The sequence below is a fragment of the Bombina bombina genome, chromosome 4, assembly GCF_027579735.1.
Source record: "Bombina bombina isolate aBomBom1 chromosome 4, aBomBom1.pri, whole genome shotgun sequence".
In the NCBI taxonomy this organism is placed as follows: Eukaryota; Metazoa; Chordata; class Amphibia; order Anura; family Bombinatoridae; genus Bombina; species Bombina bombina.
In genome coordinates, this window is record NC_069502.1 from 1,009,490,068 (window position 1) to 1,009,509,465 (window position 19,398).

Here is a 19,398-nt window from a genome sequence, read left to right on the forward strand (position 1 = left end):
AGATAAGGTTGAAATAGATCCAGCCGCAAGATATATTCTTATTCATGTGTTTATAAAGAACATTAAATTTATATTTTGTAACATATATGCCCCAAATAAGTTCTCTAGAGAATTTTGGGAGAAAATTAAAATTAAACTATTTCCTTTTATCACTGAAAATCTAATCTTAGGGGGTGATTTTAATGCCACTTTATGTCCGGTGTTAGATAGACTATCTAATAAAAATAGATTAGTGTATGAAAAATATGCAAAATATCTATCACAATTTTGCGCTAGCTTAAAATTAATAGATGTATGGCGTTTAAAAAACCCAGATAAACAGTTATTTTCTTGTGAGTCTAAAGCACATGGCACCTTTTTGAGAATTGACCTATTTTTAATTACGGAGAATTTATCTATTCAGAAATTAGAGACAGGAATTGGAGATATTATCATCTCAGATCATGCAATCATTTCTCTGGCATTTCTTGCTGGCCTGGAAAAAAGGATTCAAACGCCTAGTTTTTATTTTCCGCGACATTTGTACACTAATCCTAAATTTGTTAATTTCTTGAAATCACGCTGGCAGCTATATTTCTCGGACAATATAAGTTATTTTAATAAACCTGAAATCTTTTGGGAAGCTTTTAAAGCAGTAATGCGGGCAGAAATACAAACATATCTTAGTATAGCGAAGAAAAAGAGTAAAGCATGGGAAATTCAAATTACAAATAAAGTCAGGAATGCATATAAAAAATATTGTTCAAGCCGCTCTTCGGGAAATTGGAAAAAATATCAAGATAATAGGAAGGAAAGAGATTTGTTTTTAAAACAAAAACTTTTAGAAGAAGAAGCAAAAATTAACCTCCAATTCAAGGGAATGCATGGTTCCTCCGCTAAATATTTAGCTAGACTTATTAAGGTTAGAAAAAAGAAAAATCTTATTTCGGTGATCCAAACCGATAAGGGAAGATATACGGAGACTAATGGGATCATGGAGGCATTTTTTGCTTACTATCAACAATTATACTCTCGAGTTGAGATAGATAATATTTTTTTTTTTAAACTTTTATTTTCAAACCAGCAAAAAAATCGTACAGACAGTGTCTGTGTCTAAGACCAAAAACAAAAGTCCAGACGTCAGTAATAAAACAAATACATTGACCCAGTCTTTAAGTTGACAACTGACACAAAACTGGCATAATATTATGTTCTGACAATCCTAATACTGGAATTTCTTATTTCCATTAACTTAAAAGAAAAAAAGAAAGAAAGAAACAAAAAAAAAAAAAAAAAAAAAAAAAAGAGGACACCCCCCCTCCCCCCTGTTCATCCGAGCTGACTTTATCTTTGCTCTGCCCAATATGGTGGAAGAAAACCTGTAACTATGGCGATATCAAAAAACACAGATTTGCGTAAGGGGTGAATAATCTGTAATTGCGTTGTAAGTGGGCAAGATTTTATAAGGTTTAGCCATTTATTAAAAAAACTTCTAAATTGTTTTTCACTACTTGGTTCTAATTGATATTGCTCTATCGTGATTTGTTCATACATTTTTTGTGCAAACTCTACAATATTCGGTGCTTTAGCTGCCTTCCAATGTAGCAATATTATATTCCTAGCCACCAGTATGGCCATATTAATAAAATCTCTATCTTTCTTTCCTTCTCGAGAAATTGGATTGGATAGGAAAAAGATTGTTTTTGCGAGCAAAACCACTTTTTGATACGTAAATTTGTTTACCCAGAAGTTAACTCTGTTCCAAAATCTGGCAATCTTTGGGTAGGACCAAAAACAGTGTAGGATATCTGCCTTCGGGAATTTACAATGAAAACAATTACCTGAACACTTTTTATCCCATTTGGCTAGAATTACCGGAGAGATATAGGAAAAATTTAATATTTTGCTATGGGACTCTTTCCACGTTATATTATTACTGCCTATTAGTTGAATACTTGTTCTAATATCATTCATTTCTGTTTCTTGCAGCACTCTCTGCCATTTGGAGAGAATTGACTCCAAGTGTTGTTGACCGTATTTTAACATGATCATATTATACCAGCTGGATATTGAGTAATATCCATTCTTAAACATTCCAATACCAGATTCGATTATTCCTAAGTCTCGTGCAATGTGCGGGTATTGTGTCCCATGCAGAATATAATGTCTGATTTGGAGATACGCGTAATAGTGATGTTTTGGGAGATCAAATTCCCTTCTGATTCTTTCAAAGGTTTTCACAATGCCCGTGCTTGGTTCTAGTAGCTGAGCAACATACTTCAGACCCCGCAGAAGCCAACCCTGAAATATACCCGGAGAAAGTCCTGGTACAAATCCAGGGTTACCTGTTATGGGGAGATAGTTGGAAAAGTTATAACTTAACCCAAGTTCCCCGCAAAATTTTTGCCAAGCTATAATTACGTTGTAAGTCACCCTCAAATTACCAATACTGGATGGTAGACTGCTCATCAGAGTGTGAAGAATTGCTTTTAACGAAAAGGGTTTAATCATTCCCTCCTCTAAATCAAAGAGGGTGAAATGATTGGCTTCGGTTATCCAATCTACTGCAATCTTAACCAAGGTAGCCCAATTGGATACCTTGATCTTTGGGAGTCCAAACCCTCCTGAATCCTTATTTTGTTGCAAGAATCGTATAGATAGACGTGGCCTCCCTTTCCCCCATAGCAGTCCTGTACACAGTTTATTAAAGAGTTGTACGTCTGAGTTTTTGATAATTATTGGTAGATTCTGCATTATATACAAAAGACGTGGGAACATGAATGTTTTTAATAAAGTAATTTTAGCAGACAAGGAAATTGGAAGCGACTTCCACTTATCTACCAAGGACGTGGCTTCCCCAAAAAAATTTGTATAGTTAAGTGCATACCACTTTGTGGGGTTGCCAGACAAATAAATCCCTACATACTTAATATGATCTACTATCTGAAAAGGAAAATCCCTTAAGCTGTCTTTCCTCTTATAAATCCATAAAAGTTCTGATTTGTTTTGATTAACCTTGTAACCAGAAAACAAGCTGAACTCCTTAATTATCCCCAAAAGAGTGGGTATACTATCTTTAGTTTTCGATAAAAATAATAGGAGATCATCCGCATATAAAGATAGAGTGAGTTTGGTGTCCCCAAAAGAGATGCCTTCCAGTTCTTGTTTCAAACGAGTCGCGAGAGGTTCAATTGAAAGTTTGAAGAGGAGTGGCGACAGGGGACACCCCTGTCTTGTTCCTCTCGCTAGCGTTATTTTTGAAGAAAGTCCCCCATTAATTAATAGATAGGAGCAAGGGTTATTATATAAGAGATAGATAATATTAATTAAGATATATTTTGGTCTATGATAAAAACACCCCAATTAAATAGTGAGGATTTAATATTGATCAATGCCCCAATATCTATCGATGAAATTAAAAAAGCCATAGATCATCTGAAGATGAATAAGGCTCCTGGACCAGATGGGTTCCCTGCAGAGTTTTATAAATGTCTTGGTGATGTTTTACTGCCCACTTTAGAAAAATTATTTAATTATTATTATAGTTCCAATAATATGATTTCTAGCTATTTCTCGGCGGCCAATATCTCGCTCATCTTGAAGAAAGGTAAAAATCCTGAAGATCTGGCCTCTTATAGGTCGATCTCGGTTTTGAACACAGACTATAAGATTTTAATGGCTATTATTGCTGCAAGATTATCTTCTTGTTTACATAAAATCATCCATCTAGATCAGACAGGATTTATGGTAGCCAGAAATCCTGTGAAAAATATCCGCAAATTGATTAATTTTCTAGATTATGCTTGGAATATAGACAGGGAGAAGAAGACGCCATTATGGCAAGAGACTGCTATACTCTCTTTAGACGTGGTCAAAGCTTTTGATTCGATTGTATGGGAATATCTTTTCAGGGCGGTGGAGAAGTTTGGCTTAAAAGGGGAGTTTGCAAACTTTATTTTCAGATTATATCATAACCCAATATCCTTCCTGCTTATCAATGGGTCCTTATCTCCCAAAATAATATTGCAGAGAGGCACCAGGCAAGGTTGCCCTCTATCCCCCTTACTTTTCAATATAGCGTTGGAACCTCTTGCGATCAGATTTAGAGATATATTGATAGGTGTCCCTTTTGGTATATATCGCCTTAAAACGCTGCTATATGCAGATGACATGTTGGTCTTCCTCACTAATATTCAGCAGTCTGTTCCTATAATCCTACATGTTTTAGAAGTCTTCAGCTCCTTTTCGGGTTATAAGATAAACTTAGAAAAGAGCGAACTAATGTGTATAAATAGCCCTCAGTTAGTAGACCTTAATATTCCATTCAAACTGGTTGAGGTTATTAAATATCTAGGCTTAGTCTTGCATAAAAATCCGAAATGTTGGTATAAAGCCAACTTTGAGCCCCTTTTTCAAAAAATCGGATCGGATTTGCATCTTTGGGCCGCTTTCCCATTGTCTATCACAGCTAGAGTTAATCTAATAAAGTCAATAATCTTTCCGCGCCTATTATACCCTCTTCAGAATTTGCCTTTATTCATATTGAATAAAGATTTAAAGCTTTTTAATGCTCAAGTCTCTAAATTTATTTGGAATAATAAAAGGCCCCGAATTGCGCTAGCTAGACTAATGCAAAATTGTGGCTCGGCGGGTTTGGCGCTTCCTAACCTCAAATTATACAACTTGGCTGCAATGGTTAAAACGGCAATAGATTGGCTTGCTGGTACTAACCTAGTTTCATCAGCAGAAATAGAAAATCATCTGATCACCCCATTTGCGTTAAAGGCTATATTACATACCGCAGCCCAGAAATTGCCTCAGAATGTTAGCTGTCTCATTACCATTAGAAACATAGTGTCGGCCTGGCAAAAGTTTTGCATTATGCTAGACATTGATTATTCGCTCTCTGAATGGCTTCCTATTGTAAATAATCCAAGTTTTTTGCCAGGTCTCTATCAAAAAGTTTTTAAAGACTGGTCCGATAAAGGACTACACTATGTAAAACAGCTATTTGATGAAAATGATCAATTATTAAGAGCGGATACTATTTTTAATAAATATGATCTAGGTAGATCTAATCTATTTGCTTATTTTCAAATTCGTCATTTTATTTTTTCACAAAATTGGCTATCTTCTTCATTCTCTGATTGGACGGATATTAAGCTTCTCATACAAAAATCTGTGGCAGGAAACTCCTCCATATCCTTGATGTATGATATCATGTTGACCAAGCAGAGCCTCCTATTTAGGGATAATATTTGTAAGTCCTGGCTACCCTTAATCCCTTCGGTAAACCATGATAAGATCACTCAGATATCCCGATATCTTGGAACGAATCTCATATGAAATTGATCAATAATTTTTACCTTTCGCCGTGGAAAATCTCTAGATTTTATCCAGCCTCGATTAGTGTATGTCCTCGATGTTCACATGACAGAGCTGATGTACTCCACATGTTCTGGACATGCCCCAGGGTAAGACAGCTATGGTTAAAGATTATATTTTGGTTCAATAAATTATATAAAATATCAGTTGCTTTATCTGCGGAGGATGTCATTTTTTTATGTCCTCCACAAGAGGCTTTCAATATCAATACTATAAATAGTTTAAATACTATTATTCTTACGGTTAGATATTGTATACTTAAAAATTGGAAAGCTAGGCGGATACCGGGACTAGCTATGGTCTTCAGTTTTTTACAAGATCAAATTGCTTTCGAATCATTTCATCTACATGAAGCTTCTGAGAAAAGGATCAAGAAGTTTTTCTGGAAATGGACGCCAGTCATTCTGTCCTATCCATATCCCTTGCAAAAAAGGATTCTTTCTCCTTTTCGCTCCTCATTGACCTTTGCGGAATTAACGTTACTAAATATTTTTCCACATACATGGATTGAAGGCACTATGAGGGAGTCCTAGTCGGTGGCGTTCTGTGGGGGTTGGACAGGGGTGGGGTGGTGGCGGGGATGGGCATTTAGGGAGGAATATTTTGATCAGGTTTCTTTTTTGTGTTTCTCTTTGTTTTGTTTGTGGTTGTTGTTGGTTGCTCTGTCTGTTTGTTTCTCATCCACTCCTGTTTTCCGTTAGTTTCTATATTTTTTTTATTATAGTGGTGAGAATGTAAGAAAGAGAGAGAGGGATGGTGAGGAATGGAACCTGTTTAGGAAAATGCAGGAAAGTATATTAATGGAATGTGAGTATGTTCTAGGATTTTAGGTATATATGGTAGAAATATAGAACCGCATTATGTTTAGTTAGCTACCCAAAATGAAATATGCAGATCTAAAGAGGTTTGGAATGTGTAGTTAACAATATCTAGTTTGTTGTTATATATTTTTGGTTTCCATATTCATGTGTTATGACTATCTCTCATTTGTATGCTGAAAAAGGGAGGTTCAAAGTTTTCCTTCTCTATGTAACAAAAATGGAAAATAAGAGGTTTACTTATAATATTCTTTGCATGACTGTGATGTAACAGATCTGTTTATTGTGTTGTAATTTGATTACTATATATTTTTTTCATGATTGTCATTTATATTTAACCTCAATAAAATTTATTATAAAAAAAAAAAAGGAAATACATTTACAGCTGACTGAAAATGTATGTTCCTGCACTTAAAAAAGTGCACAGGAGTTTTCCAGTCCACCAATAGAACTGTAGGAGTTGTCAGTCACAGAGTAATTGGTGTGCTAGTAAGTTATGCATGATATTTTAGTAAATTTTGAACTAACCATAATGCAAGGTATGCACTTGATTATAGCCCAAATTGCATTCCCTTAAAAGTATATTTATTTTACTAATTTAACTTTCCCTATTGGCAGGCAAACAGTAGGTCTTGACTTGTAATGCCTGCCACTAGTTACCAAGATATGACTTATATTTTTGTGTATGTTTGTGTATTGTCTTTTTTTTTTTTTTTTGCAGTCTGATGTATTACTCTCAGTAATAAAAAAGGGAGGCAAAATAAATACAGGAAACTATTACTGGGCTGCATTCTAACAAACATTTCAAAAGTGCTAAAATGTTACAAATCACTAAAAAGAAAAGAAATAAGATATAGCAAGTTAGATGTAGCCAGGCTATGTATCCTGATGATCTAATGGGTGTTTGAGCTAAAAGTGGGGACAAGAAAAATTGTTCTGGGCAGAGAACAGCAGATAAATCTTCAGAATGTAGAGATGATTTAATAGCTTTTAAAAAAGAAGGCCAGCGAATAATTTCAAGGTTTTAAATGTAGCTATTTTGACTTTTACTATAAGTAAAATCACAAGTCAAATTTGTCCTGGAGTATGGCATAAGCTTTTGTAGAGCACACCAAAATCAGTTGAATTGGGCAAAAACAGCTGTTATATGATTGAACATATCTAAAACATGTATTAATAAATGAAGACCTTTATTTACACTCATTTGAGCATTACACCTGTTTAAAGTATTTAACCCCTTAATGACCACAATGTACCCTATATGTCACTGGTCGTTAAGGGTTTTCTCAGGACATAATAGCACAAGTCTAGCAAGAACACGCTAATAATTCCCTCCCTCCAGCAGGCTTTGTGGAATAGAGCAGTCTCAACGCTGGTGGCAAGACCACGATATAAAACAATCAAGTCCCAAAAAAAGGCCAGCGACATACAGGGTACGTCGCTGGTCCTTAAGGGGTTAATTCTTGTTACATATACTGTTTATTTTACATGATAAAATAAAGAAGAAGGTATATTTTATACACTTAATTAAAGATAGATTTTGTTGTAAATAATGTATTAGAATATTATTTTGTTACATTTTTTGTTACATACATTACTAAAAATAAAACCTAAGCTAGCTACAATATAACTATTTACTAACTACCTAGTTAAAATAAATACAAACTTACCTGTGAAATAAAAATAAAACCTAAGCTTACACTAATAAAACCTAACATTACAAAAACAAAAAAACCTACAATAACAAAAAATAAAAATAAATAACACTAAAATTACAAAAAATAAAAAACTACCATTACAAAAAAATAACAAACAAAGTTACCAAAAACACATTTTTTTTCCTATTCTAATATCCCGTTTAAAAAAAACCCCCACAAAATAAAAAAACCTAATCTATAATAAACTACCAAGGGCCCTTAAAAGGGCCTTTTGTAGGGCATTGCCCTAAAGTTAACAGCTCTTTTGCAAAAAAATAAAAACAAACACCCCCTAACATTACAAACCACCCCCCAAGACCCACAAAATAAAAATAAACCTAATCTACCCATTGCCCTGAAAAGGCCATTTGTATGGGCATTGCCCTTAAATGGGCATTCAGCTCTTTTTCAGCCCATTAAAAATAATAAATGCCTAATCTAAAAAAAAAAAACACCCCAAAAATAAAAAAATCCTGCTACAAAAAATAACAAATGAAATTATCCAAAATAATAAAAATTATTCCTATTCTAATACCCCGTCTTAAAAAAAAAAACACCCTAAAATAAAAAAAAACTCTAATCTATAATAAACTACCAAGAGCCCTTAAAAGGGCCTTTTGTAGGGCATTGCCTTAACGTTAAACAGCTCTTTTGCTAAAATTTAAAACAAACACCCCCTAACATTACAAACCCACACACCCCCAAACTCCCCAAATAAAAAAAACCTAACTAAAAAAAAAACGAATCTACCCATTGCCCTAAAAAGGGCATTTTTATGGGCATTGCCCTTAAAAGGGCATTCAGCTCTTTTACTGCCTTTAAAAGGGCATTCAGCTCTTTTACTGCCTTTAAAAGGGCATTCAGCTCTTTTTCGGCCCTTTAAAAGCCCTAATTGAAAGAAAAAAAACACCCCAAAAACACAAAAAAAAACTAACGCTAACCCCAAAATCGGTACTCACAGTTGCTGAAGTCCAGCGAAAGATCTTAATCCCAGCGGCGAAGCATCTTTATCCAGGTGGCTCCATCTTCATTCATCGCGGGACCGGCATCTTCTTCATCCCTGCGGAGGCAGAGCGGTCGATGCGCGGAGGCCGAGGTCCAGACGGAGGTCCAGGCCGAGGTCCATGGGTCCGACATGGAGGTCCTATTCATGCGATCGTCCGCCACACACTGAGGATTCAATGCAAGGTACCCCTGTTGCATTCCTATTGGCTGAAAATTTAAAATCAGCTAATAGGAATTAGAGCTGCTTAAATCCTACTGGCTGTTCAAATCATGATATACAGAGTACAATAAACAAATACAACACAGACAATGAGACTTTAAGTTTCTCACTATACTAAGTCTTCTAAAGCACTTACAAGGCCTATCATAGACCTCTTCAAGGATTGTACTGGTAAACAAGACCACTTTTGGTCCTTAAAGGTAATAATTACCCCTAGGGCACTAGTCCAAACTATTTTGTTAGATTTTACATTAGTGACATTGCCTCACAGAAAAATAAACTATACATAGTGACAGAGTGCAAACAAGAGAATGTTAAAATGTATTAGTAACTGTCTAATGCAGATTATCCTTTATATGATAGGCATAATGTCCATATAGGTGATATTGTAAGTTGTGTTTAATCACATATTTAAGTTTATTTTCTTATGCCCCTCTGAAATAAATTTATTGAATTGAGGTTCCACAAGACTATTCAATTGTTTTGTTTAACTTTGATTCAGTGTGTGTATGTATGCTTGTGTAAAATATTTTTATGTATAGTATAGGCATCAATAAAAAAAATCCACAATTTTACCATTTTTATGGGGCGTGCTAACCTGACATGAATTTTATAGTAGACCCCATAGCACGCTATTAGAAGAAGGAATTTGTACTTGCACTAACCCGACATGAATTTTTTTTTTTTTTTTTAATACAACTTTTTATTTTCATTATAAAGCAAGCTTGATAACAACAATTACAGAGTAATTAACTCATTTTATACATATAGATTCAACAGAAGTCTTAATAAAAGTGTCTCCATGAACAGGTATAGGTAATATCAGGTACATAACATTGTTCTCCAGGATACAAAAGCATATAGAATGGACAAAATGCATTAGCCAAACCTGAATGTTATGATTGGTGCAGTACTACAATCTAGATATGAACACAGTAGTACAATAATGTCGACTAGTCAACTGAATAAAAACCTTTACCATGTTTGTCTTAGCGACCCAGAGGGCCATTCGTGATATACGACCCCAGGCGGGGTAAAGAACCCCAGAGAAGGAGGATTAAAAATAGGGGGGGGGAGGATAAAGGGTAGGGAAAAGATAGGAGGTCGTATTATGGGGGGGGAGAAAGTGGGGAAGGGAAGGATGGAGCAGAGAAGGAGGGAGAGAGAATGCAGGACAGCGAGTACAGACCAGAGGAAAACAGATATGAACCACTCCTCAGGGGTCACGATAACTATGCAAAAGCTGGACCTAAATGCTATGTTTGATGTAGCACAATGATTTTAGGTATGGACTCAACATTATAGGAATTTCAACCATTCATCTTAGGTAAAACTATTTCCATGTTTGTCTCAGCAGCCCAGCAGGCCATTCGTAGTGCGCATCTCCAGGTGGGGCAAATAACCCCAAGAAAAAAGGACTAAGGGGGAGGGAGGGTAGGGGATGGGGAAAGGGTAGAAGGTTGCATGTTATGGGGGAGGGGAGAGGGGGAGTGGGAAGGGGACAGACGAAGCAGAAAAGAGGGAGAAGGAATGAAGGCCAACTGGCACAGACCAGTAGAAGCAGATGTGGAACATTAATCAAGGGTCAGGGTTCTATCATACTGTAGGGCTAGATTCAATTAGTGCGGGTGACTGGGGGCCCCATCTCTCGAAGTACCCTGCCTACAATCCTCCTGATAGTGAAACCAGGGTTCCCAAATTTGCCAGTAAAGATCTTCCTTATCAGCATTGGAGTAATAGCCCTGTTCCATCTTAGCATAGACTTGTATTATGGATGTGATAGCTGCAATGTCTGGGGGCTGCGTCTGTTTCCAGGCTCTCGCTATTGCCAACTTCGTGGCCGCGAGTATGAAGATTAATAACTTAGTCAAAGGGGTCGGGGTACTACGCGGGAATATGTGTAGCAGGGCAATTTCAGGGGTTAGTGGTATTTTCATCCCGAGATTAAGGCAAAGGGTTGATACTTGAAGCCATGTGGGTTTCAAAGTAGGGCAATCCCACCATATGTGTATGTCTGAACCTCTTAGCTCGCATCCTCTCCAACATAAAGAGGTTGCTGTAGGGAACATCTGCGATAGTCTGGAGGGGGTGTAGTACCATCTAAAAAATAATTTCATATATGACTCGAGAGTGTTCGCACAGTGCAGAGTCTTTTTGGTTAGTGTCATAGCAAGATGTAGGTTTTTATCAGAGATTGGTCTGGAAAGGTCCCCTTCCCAGGCTCGAAGTTGCCAGGGTCTGTCTCTGTTTGTGGATGACTGTAGTAGGTTGTAATGGAATGATATGATTCTAGGGGTCTTAACCTGGAGCTGCCACAATTTCTCCCACAATTTCTCCCAGTTGGTCAGGGGTCTAATGGGGACCCTAGGAAACCCCCAAGACATCAAGAAGGCATATAGTCTGGAGTATTCAAACGTAGTCCACATGGGAGGATCTTGTATAACCGATCTTATATTGTCTGGAGTGAGCAAAGTGCCCGAGGGGTATAACTGGGAAACCAGTTTCAGATCCCAATCCCTCCAGTGTTGGACATGCGTATCAGGTAAGGCTGCAAGCAGAGCGGGTAGTGAGTGTATAGGGGATGGGTGAGGGGCAACCTCAGGTAGGTTTTTAAGAGTATGCCACATTTTTAGGTTATCTCTGACAATAGCATTTTTAATTCTCAGCGTGTCTAGTTGATAGTCAGGGATCCAGGGCAAATCCGCCAAGTCCAACCCCCTGGGCAGGTCAAAAATCTCTATGCTCTTCTAGCCTTGAGGTTCCCCTTTGTCTGCCCACGCAGTGATGTGCGATAACCTAGCTGCCTCATAATATCCGCGTATGCTGGGCATAGCTACTCCTCCCTGTTCGAATTTTTTCTGGAGTATTTTCACAGCAATCTGAGGCTTAGACTTTCCCCAGATGTATTTTTGGCCAATAGATTGGAGTGTATCTGTCAGGGCACTAGGAACATTAAGGGGAATACACCGGAAATAATAGGTAGAATCGACATTTTAAAAGATGCTATACGGCCTAGCCATGATAACTCTTTAAGGCTCCAAGAAGTGGTGAGCTCAGTCACCTCTTTAACTATATTCGAGTAATTTATGGAAAGTACAGACTTCGGGTCGGGACCCAGCTGTATTCCAAGGTGCCGGATGGTAGTATGTGACCATTGGAAAGAATATGATGTTCGTAGAACATCTAGTTCGAATGCAGGAATACCAATCGGTAAAGCCTCTGTCTTAGAGACGTTAACCTTGTAGTAGCTGTATGTCCCAAATTCGGAAATAAGATCCAGGAGCGTCGGCAAGGAGCCCAATGGGTTTGTGAGGAATAGTGTCACGTCATCAGCAAACAATGCTACCTTTGCAGTGACTCCCCCAAACTGTACCCCATGTATCGCACATGAATTCCTAATGGCTTGAGCCAAAGGTTCAATGGCCAGTGTAAAAATTAGGGGCAACAAGGGACACACCTGCCTGGTGCCATTAGTAATATTTATTTCCGGGGAAGCAAATCCCAGGCCTTTAACCACCGCAGTTGGGCAGGAATATAGGGCTCGAATTGCTGTTATCACTTCGTCTGGTATGCCGAATTGGGCAAGCGTACACCATAAGTAGTCCCATCTGACCCTGTCAAACGCTTTTTCAGCGTCTAAAGACAGGGCCAGCATGGGTAACTTTAATCGGGATGCCTCCATGAGGACGCCAAGTGTTTTTCTGGTATTGTCAGGTCCCTCTCTGCCAAAGGTGAACCCAACTTGGTCAGGGTGTACTACCTTCGGGAGTAGGGTATTAAGACGGTTGGCCCAAAGTTTAGCATAAAGCTTTACATCCCCGTTAATCAATGAGATTGGTCTATAGCTGTTACATTGTGAGGGATCCTTATTTGGTTTGGGAATCGTTAGTATCGTTGCTTGTATTCCTTAGTAAACAACCCCGACTCTCGGGCTTCTGAAAATACCCCGAGGAGGATTTTGCTTAATTCCACCCTGAAGAGTTTATAGAAGGATGCTGGGTACCCGTCAGGGCCCGGAGCTTTGTTGTTTTGGGTATGCTTGATAGCAAGGTTAATTTCCGATATAGAAAAAGGAGCCTTGAGTGTTTCTTTATCGTCTTCTGATAAACTAGGCAAGTTGAGGCTTTGTAGGAATTCAACCAACTTTTGTGCAGAGGACTCTTTCCCAATCATTGAAGGTTGGAGATGGTATAGATCTGAGTAATAGGTCGCAAAAGTTTCTCCAACTTCCTTAGGGGATGTGACCAGTGTGGTCCCCCGTTGGAGTGCCAAGATTCTGGCTGCCGCAGTTCTCCCTCTCAATTTATGAGCTAGTAGCGTTGAGGCTTTATTGCCCTGACAGTATAGTAACTTCTTAAATCGAATATAAGACTCCTTTACTCTCTCCAGCTCTCTGTCTGCCAATTGCGCTCTGAGCTGTTTAATTTTATCAGTTAGGGGGACCGACGGAGAATTTTTGTTGTCTTGTTCTGCCTGTCGTAATTCAGACATAAGAAGACCCAAAGGGGCACCTGCCTGACGTTGTAGCATCGCCTGTCTCCTAATACAAATCCCTCTCACGTATGCCTTTAAAGCAGCCCATACTGTTTGAGATGGCATGCCTGGGGTTTCATTAAGTCTCAAGAACTCAACAATGGAGTTCTGGAGGGATGTCTTAAAGGTTTTATCATGAAGTGCTTGCTTTGGGGGTTTCCAGCTAGGCCTAGTTGCTTTGGCTAGGTCAGTGGATAGGGTAAAAGTGAGGATATCATGGTCTGACTATACACAAACCCTAATATGTGATTCTAGCACTCTGTCTAGAGTCCATGAATCAGAGAAGAAGTGGTCTAGTCTCGAGTAAGAGTGGTGAGGTCTAGAAAAGTAAGTGTAATCTCTGTCACTGTGGTGCTGAGCCCTCCAGATATCATATAGATTATGTTGGATTATGTGTTGGCGGAATTTGTTGGCGGTATTTATAGTGTATGCGTCAATTCTTTTCCCCTTCTGAAGCTTTTTGTCCACTAGGGGGTCCCATACCATATTGAAATCTCCTCCCAGGACTAGAGTTCCAACCTTATAGTTCTCAATTTTGGACAATATCCCCTTCAGGAACTTGGGTTGTGTTTTGTTAGGGGCATATATGTTTACCAGGGTGAACAAAATACCGTTAAGTTTACAGGTAAGTAATAGATATCTCCCTTGGTTATCTGCCTCTACATGAATAGTCTCAAAATGTACGGTTTTATGTATGGCGATCGCTACACCTCTAGATTTTTCTATATGAGAGGCCAGAATCACTGTGGGATACTCTGGGGTCCTATATGGAGCTTGAGAAGATGCTAACTTGTAAGAAAATAATTTGTATTTTGAGAGTTTTCATGGTGTTTGTAAGCATACTTCTTTTTTCTTGGGAATTAAGCCCCTTAGCGTTTAGTGTTGCAAAGGAGATGTTACTGGAAATTGTCGACATGGCAGGTCTAGTAGAAAGGGAAGGTGGGAGGAGGAAAGAGAGTTGAGAGAAGAGTGATGTTTGGGTAGAAAACTCACCCCGCCTGGATCTGCACACCCAAACACGGTCTCCGGTAATTCAGGTCCGTATGATCAGTCAATGCTCAAAGAAAGCACAAGGAGTCAGTTTCCAAAGGGTCTGCACCTATCACTTAGAGTAGGAATAAGGTTAGTTTGAGATACGCATGCGCAAGAACAAGTGTCAAATGAGTAAACAAAAAGGAGAAAAGAGGGAGAACATAACATATAGAAACAAGTTTGCATCAAATGTATTCAGGTTTAACTGCTTACAACTTAAATGTCTAAACAAATCTGGTGACCCACTGGATCACCAAAAGGAGAAGCGTAGCCGAAAAGAAAGACTGACTTCTCCAGTCCCCTTAAAAGGGGATGTCACAAATATACTTTGGGTATATGGGGGGGGGCGGTATAAGTATACCAACTGGTATAAGTAGATTGACTATCTACGGGGGAGTATTAACTACAGGACAACAATATTAACTCAAACAGATTAGCTTAGGAACATAGCTTAACATATGGTGCGATTAATCCGACTTGTATCATACCCACATATTCAAATGTGAGGTATATCTAGATTTAACTTTTTGAACAGATTTTACCACATGCTGCCTGCACCGCACAGGGGAGGGGGAATGGCCGCAACCCCCTGTGCCGAACAGGCACCCAGGCAGGGTACAGATAAATAAAAGTGAACACAAATATGGTTATTGAAGCAGACGTTATCCTAACAGTTTCAGTTTTATAGACAAACATTAGCTAAAGAGATCAACAGTCAGATAGTGGGTCTTTGCGGCCTAGGGGTGAAATCTGGGGCTCCAGCTCGGATTTTAGGATGTGAGGTCAGGGTAGGTGGATCAGACCCAGTCCTAGAGGGTGCAGGATCACTTCTTGAACGGGGTTCTGGTGTAACCAACCCCCACTCTTTTAGTAGGTCAAATCCTTCCTGAAGGGTGATAATGATGTGAGTTTCCCCATTTTTGGAGACAATCAGTTTTGTCGGGTAGCCCCATCTATATCTAATGTTCTCCGCTCTCAGAATTTGGGTTATATTCCTAAAAGTTCTTCTCCTTTGCAGAGTGTAGCTCGAGATGTCCAGGAAAACCAAGATGTGTTGGAATTTATCCGGTAGTTGAGGTTTGTTGGCCAATTCCCTCATTATCTTCTCTTTATGGGTGAAAAAATGTACCCTAGCGAGGACATCCCTCGGCTTATCCTGAGATACCGATCGTGGTCTTGCCACTCTGTGAACTCTTTCTAATAGGAAGCTTGTCGGGTCTGAAGAGGGTAGTATGGTTTTACAGAACTCCAGAATATGAGACTCTAAATCTTGTGAGCCGATTTCTTCAGATATCCCCCGAAACCTCAGATTATTCCGTCTGGATATGTCTTCCATATCAGCCAATTTTATCTCTAGGTCAGATATCTGAGTTGCCAGACTCTGAGAGTATGCTAGTAGGTGGGCTTGATCAACTGTTAGATCCTCTTGCTTACGCTCCAAGGTATCTGTCCGTTCCCCCAGTGATGCAATCTCTCTGCGTAGTTCGGCTGTAGAACCTTTAATTTCTTTAGTTAACGTGTCTTGCAGGAGGTTCATCCTTTTAGTAAGTATGTCAACAATAGAAGCCGATATTACATCTGATGTGGGGGATTGGGAATCCATGCTGTTGTCAGATTCACTTTCATCCATCCTAGGAGTGGAGTCTCGGTATGCCTGAGTTTTATCAGCTGTATGGCCTTTAAAGTGGTCCACCACTGTTTTCCTGGGTGGCTGCGACAGTTTCGGTTTTCTTTTAGTGGTTTGAGACATGTTCTGTATCGTATCTTCAGGTAGCTGAGTATGTTCAAAGAGAATCTAAGAAGAGGTCGCACCCAGATGCAAAACAACCGCTAAAGAGAGTAATTTGCAGATAATTGTAACATAGTCCCCCTGATGTCAATCTTAGTTTAGGCAGCCATGTTTAACATTTTGCCTGCTGATAGGAAGATGTGCATCAGCTTGAAAAGTATCCGTGTAATGTCTTGTATACTACTCCATAGAAACAAGTGGTACAGGAGCTTTGATGTGCACTCTCTCCAGGGAACCTTGCCCTCACTGGGCCACAACGGAAAAAGGATAGTGGATATGACCTGCTGCAATTATATACAGCAGGAAAGGGGTGGAGAGAGTGTATAAGAGGTGAGGTAGACCCCCAGTTGCAATCACCCTATACGTATAGGGGGAAACAGTTCAAAGTACCTGTGAAGGAATAGGTATGTTATAAAAAAACACTGAACACTGCACTCTGTGTTATGGAGTGTCAAAAACACTTTTTTTTTTTTGTTTGTTTGTTTGTTTGAGGACCTGCTTGCAAGTAAATTATCAGGGCTACTATGACCTCAGTGCTTGTGAGTTAGATGAGCAGCCAATATCAGTACCTTTGCAAGTAAGGAGGCAAACAGTTCAAAAGCCCTGCAGAGAAAAAGGCATGTTAAAGCAGAAAAAGTAAACAATACACTCTGTGTTAGGGAAACACAGAGACACCTGAGCTGGCGCAGCAGCCTAGATTATGCAATAGGTATCAGTCACATTGAACCAACAGCCCCTTTTATAGTAAAGACACCCTGACGGTTGGTACTAGGAGTGTGCTCGCAACCACTTTGTCAGTCCCTTAATGCTCTCAGTGGTCCTTTGGAACCTGAGTAGAAAATGTTAGTGTGAAAGGTGTGGAGATCACCAACCAGACAAATCAAGCAGGGCTATTTAATGTCCACCTTTAGTTTAGATGTTAGAGGCCTTTAATATGGGTATACAGTTGTGTAGCAGCCTATAGTTCAATTAGGCCATAATGTCCTGAACTTTAGATCCGGAGGCTCTGTGTTGTGTTCTGTTCTCTTTAGGTATTTACCATAGATATTGACAGAGGAAAGCAATCCTTTTTTATTTCCTATGTGGCACTGTAAATCTCATTTCTTCCAATGTGCACAGCTAGTAGAAACAAATGTGGGGCCCAAGAAGTAAACGTAAGGATTATAGAGGTCAGTCTTATCATAGAACAGTTGTGCTTTAGTGCCTGAGATAAGATGAGGTGGTAAACATGGGGAGGGTGGCCGGAGAATTGCAGTAGTAATGTGTATTGTATATAGGTAGGAAGGTCTTACCAGGGTATGCAGGGTCCTCTGTTGCCCCAAATGATATCCGCTGTGATGTTGATCCCCACTTGGCTCTCTGTCAAAGTCCCGCTGTGAAGGTAAAGATGGCGGAGATTCGCGCCTTTATTATTTTACCACCGGGCAGCCTCAGTTGGTCTGTTTATCGGCACTTTCTGTAGTGGGACTAGCCTCCGCTTCTTAGAATGGCCGTGGTCTGTTCGCCTGCTCCTCCACACTCAATCCCGCTGTCAGCAGCACTACCGCAGGGTTCTGACCTCCGGGTGTGTTATGGGGCCCAGAAGCGAGTGTCTCGTTCTCTCCACAGATGTCCCGGCAACAACTGTACTCACCGCCTTAGCCGGGAAGCTGGTCACTGATCGTATGTTGTTCCTTGCCTGTATGAAGACAGCAGGTGTTTGTATGTTGCCTCCGGAGCGGAGCCCCGACCCTCCGGAGGATAACTTCTCTCAAGCGATGCAGTTAGCGTGGGTTTTCAGGCCTGACTGCTTGCCCGCCCTTAAAAGTCTGGTAGATGCAATTATCCACTTTTTAAACGTGGATATTATGTCTGCAGTCAAGACTCCTCTCAGCAGTCACTTTTTAGGTGTGTCAGGCAGGAATAATATTATATATATTTATATTTTGTGCTCTTTTAGTAGAGAACTCTGAAGAAGCACGTCTACTCAGCTAGACAGTTAGCTCCGCCCCCCCGACATGAATGTTATTGTGCACCTCATAGAACTCTATTAGAAGAAGGAATTTGTACTTGTGCACTATCCCAACATAATATTTATTGTACAACCCATAGAACTCTATTAGACAAAGAAATTTCTGTTTGCGCTTTAACCCAATATTAATTCTATAGTGCACTCCATTGAACGCTATAGAACGCTATTAGAAGAAGAAATTTGTGCTTGCGCACTAACCCAACATTAATTTTATAGTGCACCCCATAGAACCCTATTAGAAGAAGGAATTTGTGCTCTCGCTCTAACCCAACATTATTTTTAGAGTTTACCCCATAGAATGCTATTAGTAGAAGGAATTTGTGCTTGCGCACTAACCCAATATTAATTTTATAGTGCACCCCATAGAACCCTATTAGAATAAGGAATTTGTGCACGCACTGTAGCCCAACATTAATTTTATAGTGCACCCCATAGAACTCTATTAGGAGAAGGAATTTTTGCTTGCGTGCTAAATGCAACATGACTTTTATAGTACACCTCACAGAACTCTATTGGAAGAAGGAATTTGCACTTGTGCACCAACATGAATTTTATAGTGTGCTCCATAGAACTCTATTAGAAGAAGGAATTTGTGCTTGCACGCTAAACCAAAATGGATTTTAGTGCACGCAATACTACCTTGTAAGCAAGCAATGTCTAGTAACTATGGACTTGTAATATGAGTGCAAAAATGGGAAGGTTATGGATTGAGCTGTAAGCACACAATAGCGCTATCAATTTTTGCTCTTCACTTGCAATTTAGGCCTTATTTGGATCAGGATAACAATTATTGTGCTTTGAGTATATTTCTTTTGTAATATAAGTCCTAGAGGGGTCCATTGATGCTGGTTCAATCTGAGTTCAGTATATGACAAACTTTGTTTTGTTTTTTGTTTTTTGTTTTGGGGGTGTTTTGCAATATATGCAAA